Raw genomic sequence first — 9,091 nt, 5'->3', positions numbered from 1 at the left:
TGGCGTAGGACGCCATTCACGGTGGTGGACGTGCATGAAAAACACTATGTATATTCTATATATATTTACAAAAAAAAAGGGCAACCTGGTGCATGTAGCTCCTGCTTGCGCAGGGTCCAGGGAAGGGTCCGACCACTTTGGGTCTATAGTACGCAGCATTTCCCTACATTTCTGTAAGAGGCTGTTTCCAGGACTTGAACCCATGACCTCATGGTCACAAGGCAGCAGCTTTACCACTGCGCCAAGGCTCCCCTTCCTATATATATTTACAACTATATAAAAATAAAATACAATATATTATATGTATTTAATTTTCATCAAAAATATTGCAATCAATCCCCGCAACAACGCGTGAGGTATCATTATCATCTAGTGGTTGAAAAAACTGACGTCAGCTTATCATTTCCCAAAATTTAAGGATAAGTTTTCCAGGGTCCTAATTTCATGATTGTCACTCTGTTTTTTTAGATATAAGATGTCTTTGCTTTGTTTATTGTATGTTGACCTTTTGTCTAACAATCGCATATACCTATGTACTTCAGAATGTTCAGCCGCAGCAACAGGATGGATTACCAATTGTTCTTCCGCACGAGAGGTGCTTTCAGGTCTCTTGGATGGAATGGGCATATCTGGTTCATATGCTTCGTCAATGGTGTCATATGGGCCAATGATGAAATGGGAGTGATAGCGACTTTGTCACTAGTGGGACTACTTGTGATTGGTTCAATTCTATGTCCAGAAGCTGCAATTCCACCCATGTTACGCCGCACGATCTCATTATGGAGCCCAATGGTTGCAATCCTACTGCTTTGTCCCTCGGTATGGTCCTCCTATAAGTTCAAAGAAGAATATTTCATCTTTCAAAGACATCGCTCAGTTGCCAACTGCATAGTGCACTTGATACTGTTTGTGGTAGTGCTCCTACTCACAATCAGCAGGCTGAGATTCCCAAGCATCATCAAACTAGCAGACTGGGTTCTTGGCAGCAAAATAGCATTTTGGCAACTAGTTATTCTGAACTTGTGCATGTTTGCTGTGACAGTGATGTCGTTGTTCAATTTTAATACAAGTGGTATATCTACACTGATCATATGGGACATAATTGTTCTAGTGGTAACTACATTTGGTAACCTCCAAATTCCAGCAGCAGTATTCCGAATTGGGCTGGCATGGGGGCGCCTTATAGTTATACAAAAAGATTATAATGACCAGAAAAACCATGAGAACACGGAAAACCTTCCGTCATCTCTCTACATTTTTTATGCGATGGTGCTTGGCCAAGGGATACTCTATATTGTTGCCGGCATCTTTGAGATCTTTTCATTCATCCCACAAAGATCACTCATCCGTCGTGTTGGATTTAGAGGACCCTCGGGAGTGAAATATGTCAATTTGTACTACGCATATGTCTTCGACAGATGCATGGAAGGTGCTATGCTTGGCCCAAAGAAGACCAACCTCATCATATTTGCAATGGATTCTGTAAAGTCAAACTCTCCCAAGATGCAACTCTATGGTCTTAAGATGCTTCACAGCTTTCTAAAAAAGGAGCCCCTAAGGACTATGGTCATATTAGAACTCACCACTTACACAAAGACAGTGACCTGCTTGATCAACATGTTAGGCTGGACAAGTGAGGGGGCTACAGATATTCGGTCATTCGCCGCGAAGATCATGGCCGAGCTCGCTGAAAACCTCCGAGTTGTCCCTATTCCTGGGGCGATGCAGCTCATAGCCTCACTTTTGCACACTGTTCAAGGACATAATATAAAGAACCCTCTTTTGGACACTGGTGGCCCTGAGACAAAACAAGATAACCTGATTCAGCAAGTTGGCAGGAACGAACTGACCTCCCCAATGCTTAAATGGTTGAAACAGATGGCACTATACTGTTTGATTCCCCGAGAGGAGCCAACTAACATGGATGAACAAAACAGCCACATACTCAGATGCTGGAGAAAGATTGCAAAACATTGGTCAGTTCCAGAGGAGGAGCCATCAACCGACCAGGATCTCCTCCCTGTACAAGGCATGTTGATTCTTGAAAGGCTTGCTACCTTCGATCTAGAGAACTGTGTAGAAATCAGCAGAGCAACTGGCCTCATCTCAAAGATTGTAGAGTTCACAAGCAACAGGACTGACATGAAAAATATTGATGAGACACACGAGACACTGCTGAAACGTTCATCACTGAAGCTGCTGGCAAGACTGGCAGGTACTAAAGGCAAATTTGGTGTAACTTTGCATCAGAAGATTACAGAACATCTCTTCCTTTGGAGCGACCTTGCAGAGATCTTGGATAACAGAGGGAGCAGCCAAGAACTTAGGGAGCTTACCGCAGAACTCGTTAGAAACTTTGCCATGGATGGAAATGTAAATAATGAGATCGGGCACATCCCAATTATCATTAGTAGGTTGATGCATGCATTTCTCAGTGAAGGCGCATCCTAAAGTGCAGATTCAGATCAGTTACTACGAATGAACGCTGGGCAAGCACTAGCACTACTGGCAATGGGGAGTGTCAATAACTGTCTGGTTATGTTAGCAGAAGCAGGGTCCGTCTTCATCAAGGAACTCACAATTATGATCCATAGTGGTAGGTACAGGTACATAGCTTCAAGCCTGTTGCAGAATATGTGTGTCCATGCCCAATCTAAGATTGGCAACTCGGACCTGAAGGAAATCTCCTACATTACGAGAGAGGTGAGTGCTGCAAATCTTGGTTATATGTGCAATATTAATATTAGAGGTGGATATTGTACCTTAATATTTACACATATTATTGCAACATTTTATTTAGCATTCATTTAAAAGATCACTCTAGTAAATAGATGGCAACATAGTCAATTACCACTCATATACTTCTATACACTAGAGAACTAAATAAATACATGGATTCTACTTAACCGTGTTACCAAAGTTTAATCATGGCTTACATACGTTAGCTATTTCTGTTACAGGTGCTGGAAGGAATAATGGATGCAGAAGGGGCAGAATTGGAGGTTCTTGTTGGCCTTAGTTCACAAATATGTATTGTCGTTCCAGGTGATTTTGCACAAGAACTAGAGCATGGTCAGATTAAGGAAAGATTTATCAAGAGACTTGTTAATGCACTTAACTCAAATATGATACCCACCTCTCATTCTTCCGGAATCAGGAGGGTGATAGTTGAACATGTCATATACATGATGGAGTGTAATCCTGTCAACGCCAACTGTTTCAACAAATACTTGATGATGGAAGCACTGCTAAAGGTGGAGCGTACAACTTCAAGGGCTGAAAATTACAGGTTCTTCTCGGGTGATGCAGGACTCATGGAGCACAGCATACCTCTATCTGCACTTGTGGCTAGAGCAAAAGAACTGATGGGCCGTGGGTAGCTATGAGGCATCAGTGGTATCACCTGGACATGTATTTAGATGGTATTGTACCACTGGCCTAAATTGGGACTTGTAGACTCAATTTGCTCACCATAGTAGTGAGCTACTCATTGCAATCCAAGGATATCCCATGAAATTAGAGTTGATATTAAGCTGTTGATTTGTGTTGACAAGTCGACATCGTACTGCCATGATGATGGCACCTTACATAATGACTGTGTTAGTGTTGTAAGACCATGGATCTATGAAAGATGATGAATCTGCTTTGCGATTGAAAATGAAACGCCTTGCTAGTTGCGCATTGTCAGGGTGTGAGGTTTCTATAACACCAACTCACGGGCTTCTAAATTTTAAGCCTTACAACGGGGGTTGTTTGGCACCAGTGAATGGTGTGGTGATTGAGTACTCACTAGTCACAAATCACCCACTGCAGTCCATATCCCAAACGCTCATTAAGTTCATCCTGCTAATTTCCCAAATAGATGTCACTACTGATCCTGACAAAGAACAATGCAATTTGATCATGGATGGAGGGAAGCCTCAGCAAAATCTATTTTAAGTAAGAACCCACCACGTTGTAGCATGGACGTTTTTTTGGTTTACTCGAACACCACAAATATTGAAATTTCTGCTTTCCTAAAACGTAATTGGCAATTAACTGAACGACTACAAAGTGCCCATCTCCGATGAACTGAAACGATGTATGCGTACGATGTGCTTCCCGGATTGTCAGAGCAGGCGAGATCAGTCGGAGATAAGAAGGGATTAATCAGAGGCGAGAAGGCGAGCGTGCACCTGTCAGATGAGAAAGGGTTCAAAGCTGGGACGCGACTTCCACACGGCCCCGCGATTCGTATCCCTGCCGGAGAGGCTGGTCGCGCGCCGCGTCCGGCTCATCGGGGCGCCCGTCGCCGGCCGCCGCCGCTTGGGAAAAATCGGCGAGAATGGATCACCCTTAGAGCCGTGAGTGTTAGGATTTTTTTTTATGGGTTGTTGGGATTTTTTTTTTTTGAGGCAACGTCACGAGGCTTTATTAAATCGTCACAATGTTTACAGGGACGAAAGATAGGTTCCCGGGGTGGCCTAACCAGACACGACGACCACCACCGAGAGATAATGCATGCCTCGCTAAGTTGTGAGCTTCATAATTGGAGCTCCTAGACTCATGTTTAAAATTACAGAACTCAAAAACCGAAGAGTAAGCTATTATTTCATGTACAATTGCACCGTAGCTCGCAAGATTGTCCTTCTGTAAGTCTTCCACGACCATTTTGCAGTCCGATGCAACCTCAACCCGCCTCAAATATAGATCATCCGCTAGTGCCAAGGCTTCTCTAATGGCTAGAGCTTCGAGAGTCGGTGGGTCTACAATGTTGCTGAAGCCACAAGTTGACGCGCCGATGAACATGCCTTCATGATTTCTACAAATCACTCCAATTGAGCCGACCCCTTGCCTCGAAACAGCCGCATCAACGTTAATCTTGGCGTTCCCCGCCGACGAGGCCAGCCACCTCCTTGGGTTGACGCGTCTCTGCGTCGTCACAGCCGGTGTTTTGGCATTGATCACCTGCAACTCCCCCAAGTAGCTAGATATGAAGCTGTGGACCGAGTGAGGAGGTTGGAAGATACTCTCATGAATGGCCTTCCTCCTAGCTCCCCATATTGCCCAAAGGGACACCACCAAACGATCAAACTGGTCTTTCGTTAATATTTCATGTATAGCAAAGAGCCAATCCTTTGGGTTCTCCTCTCCTCGTTCTACCATGTGTTGCACCAAATCCTCCGGAGCCAGCGCCCATATACTCGCAGACATAGGGCATGTCATCAGTGCATGCTTCCATGTGTCCACTGCTCCACAGAGTAAGCAAGAGTTTTCGGTTGACATATGACGGTGATGCAAAACAGTCCCAGTTGGCATAGATTGACGGGCCAATCGCCATAGAAACATCCTGAGTTTCGAGGGTACTTGGATATGCCAAATCATGGACCAGTTGTTGGTCTCACTGAACTCATATGAGGTGCCTCCCTCCTCATGCAACCATGCTTCCCTGTCGTGCTTAGTCTTGAGAATCATGTGATAGGCAGACCGAACACTAAATCTCCCCCTAGGGTCATGATGCCACGCCCAAAAATCGTTAACACGAGGCGTGCACAAAGGGATCTTGAGAATTGCCTCAGCGTCGAATGTAGTAAAAATCGTTCGGACCAGGCCCTCATTCCAGCTAGCCGATGTAACATCAATGAGTTGTGATACTCTGTTCGGTGGATTTTGGACGAGAGCTGTTATAGGGCGCTTGTAATTGTCTCGCGGTATCCAGTTGTGTTGCCAAATATTAGTGGATGCACCATCTCCTATTCTGCGCACCAAACCTTGTGCCAAGATGTCACGCCCGTCCAATATCGCCCTCCATATCTGTGATGGGTGGGCTCCCAGCTCAGCCTGAAGTAAAGAGCAATCCGGAAAATATACTGCCTTGAGAATCCGGGCACTAAGAGATGTACTGTCTGTGAGCGTACGCCATGCCTGCCTTGCAAGCAATGCAAGATTGAAGATTTCCAAGTCACGAAACCCCAAACCTCCTAAATGCTTCGGCCGAGTCATGGTATCCCATGCTACCCAACTCGGCTTCCTCTTCCCTTGTTTTGAGCCCCACCAGAACTGGCGAATGATCGATGTGATGCTATCACAAAGACCTCTTGGCAGACGGAAGCATGCCATCGAGTAGACTGGGATCGCTTGTGCAACCGATTTAATCAAAACTTCCTTGCCAGCCGCAGACAACAATTTCTCCATCCAATCCTTAATCTTTTCCCATACACGGTCTCCGAGATATTTGAACGTACCATTCTTCGAGTGACCAACATCTGTTGGCATACCCAGGTAGCGCTCACTCAATGATTCATTCTGGACCTGCAAATTTTTCTTTATAGTCTCTCTCAACTGTGTCGGGCAACCCTTACTGAAGAAAATCGAAGATTTATCACTGTTGATCCTCTGTCCCGAAGCGTTACAGTAAATATCAAGTAGGTTTGACACCTGAACTGATCCTTCCCCACTGGCTTTGAATAGCAACAGGCTATCATCTGCAAACAGGAGATGGTTAACGGTAGGAGCCGTAGGAGCCACCTGAATACCTGTCGGAGACAACTGAGAACTTGATTTAAGGAGGCACGAGAGGCCCTCTGCTGCGATCAAGAACAAGTAGGGGGAGATCGGGTCTCCCTGCCGGATACCTCGTGTAGGCTTGAACGATTCTAGCCTTTCTCCATTGAAACACACCGAAAATGAGACTGAAGAAATCATGCGCAGGACAATATCTATCCAGTGGCCGTCAAAACCCAACTTTGTCATGATCCCTACGGGAAATGAACGTGTGTCGAGCTGCTCGCTGTGGTCGCCGTTTGGGCCCCTTTGCGTGCGTGTGAGCCCAATCACGTGGCCCATTAATAAATACCGTCGGATTCGCGCCCTAGCCGTGAGTGCGCGCGTTTTGTTAATTTGTAAGAAAAAATCACGGACGTCCATCCATATTGATGTCTTCGAAAGCCTTGGTGAAGAGCCCTGCACCAATCATACGATTTTTGTACCAATCAAACTTGTTGGACATCGAATTAGAGACATTATTATACTAGATTTATGGCGGCTGCTACAAATAAGTCGGATGATTTTCTAAAACATCATCCGCCCAGCCTGCCGTTTGATTTGGCGTTGGTGGCCGTTCGATCTCACCACGGCAGCTTGCATCTTCTCTCCTCTGGCCGGTTCAGTTCGACACCCCCACATCTCTTCGAAGACGGCGATGTTCTCCGCTGTGGCAAGGAGGCCCTGCTGCTGCTGCATGTGTGCTCGCCGAGACACGAGTCCGAGCTCTCCCTCAACTCCGGTGGCCGCCGCCGCCGTGCTGCGTTGCAAGTTGCAACGCCACTAGTGATTTCGAGCAGCTCCCATGGCAGCCCCATGCAGCAACTCAATGGCAGCGCCGCAGGATGCTCACGGCACCCGGGCGTGCTCCATTGCAGCGCCGGCAAAGCTTCAACGGCCCGGCGGCGCTTCATTCAAACTCCGATGCGCTTCGTTGCAACTCCGGTGGCGCTTCAATGCAGCTCCAGCGACGCTTCGTTGCAGCTTCGGCGACGCTTCACTGCAACTCCGACGGCCGCATCGATGCTTCATCGCAACTCCGACGAGCCCCCTCTGCTTCACCGGTTGCTACAACCCATCGTCTCGCCTGCATCACCACACCGTCGGCGCCACCGCGCTTCACTGCAGCTCTGGTGGCCACCGCACTGCTTCGTCACAACACCTCTCGCCTGAGTTGTGTTGCAGTGGGCGTCGCCGGCGTGGTTGCTTTGAAGCATCAGTTACCGACGACGGTAAGGACCATGGATGCAGCAGCGCGCGCGGTCCCTCCAATATTGCAATAATGGTGATGCTACCGGAGTTGCAGCGCCCGCCGCCGGCCACTCCTCGCGGCCACCATCGCAGCGTGCCGCTCTCTATTGCATCTCAGGGAGCCGCGCGTGACGCTCAGAATTGCAGCTCCAACGGCCACACGCAAATGCTCCCCGTCACATCAGCAGCAGCTCCGACGCCCATCGAAGCTTCTCTTGATTCATGGCAGCGTGGTTGCCGCACGCAGCGGAGCCCCATGCAGCAGCAGCACTCCGTCGCCCGTCGCCAGGGGTGAGAGAGGGCAGAAAGAGAGGGAAGCTCTGGGTCATATATAGGAGAGCGAAGCGCAGGCATGGTAGTGGCACAGGAGAGAGGGATCTGCGGGAGGGATGCGCGAGGAAGACAACGCAGCGGCAGAAAAGAAATGTGTGGTTGTGGCTTCCCTGTGTGGATAAGACGGAGACGGGGAAGCGGTGCATGGGGCCAGCAAGGGACGCGTGTCGATCGCTGGAGGAGGCTTACGTCTCTTTGTTTTCAGCCGGATTAGAACAAACCTTTTTCTAGATTTATTTGCATGCTATGTATGGATAATTTGTGCTATTTTCTTTCTAGACTTTTCATGAGTTTGCATGAGTTTCGTCCGTTAGGTCAAAACCCGACTTGAAATGTATGGAGGTAGCCGGCCATCATCCATGTCCGCGAACGGATATCGAAGCAAATTTATAGATCAGCGTTGAAGATGCCCTTACAAAATTGCGGGGCCTAGAGTCTGTTTGGTTTATAGCCCGGAGGTGCCAAGCCAAAAAATTGGTGTTGACCCAGCTTTGTATGTGCGTTTGGATTGATGCCAATAATTTAGCTCACCCAGGCTTCCTCTTATCTTCCCGTTCAGTTTCACGCCAAATCTTTGGCGAGCTGTGGGCGGCCAAATCTTCCGCCAATATTTTGGTCTGCCAATATTGGCAGGGCATACAGGGGCGGCATCCAAACAAGCCCTAGACTACGTGGCTCCACGGCGTGCACGCGATGGCCGTGTGGAATCTTTGTGACGTGGACCATTTGCCCCTCGACGATCGAGCACCAAGTACTGATTTTTTGTCGAAAGAGATCACCTGCGCAATCGAATTGCCAGAAAAGACCCCCTCTGAGATGATTTGACAAAAAAGACCCCCTCGGCCGTGGCGGCAGGCGCGCCAGGCGACACGTGGCACCTGCCGCCACGGTGCGAGGCGGCAGCCCCTGCCGCCACGGCATCAGGCGGCAGGCTGCATGGAACGGAAATCGGCTGGCGGGACGGAACGGGCTGGCGCTGTGGACC

At 48.1% G+C, this 9,091-nt stretch overlaps 1 pseudogene; it reads left to right on the top strand.

Moving 5' to 3' along the window:
• The first annotated feature begins 2,031 nt into the window (after positions 1 to 2,031).
• Positions 2,032 to 3,380, top strand: LOC119360706 (annotated as a pseudogene).
• Positions 3,381 to 9,091: the final 5,711 nt, after the last annotated feature.

This window comes from Triticum dicoccoides, chromosome 2B (assembly GCF_002162155.2).
Source record: "Triticum dicoccoides isolate Atlit2015 ecotype Zavitan chromosome 2B, WEW_v2.0, whole genome shotgun sequence".
Lineage (NCBI taxonomy): Eukaryota > Viridiplantae > Streptophyta > Magnoliopsida > Poales > Poaceae > Triticum > Triticum dicoccoides.
The sequence above is the reverse complement of the archived record's forward strand: the minus strand, read 5'-3'. Positions and strand labels throughout refer to the sequence as shown.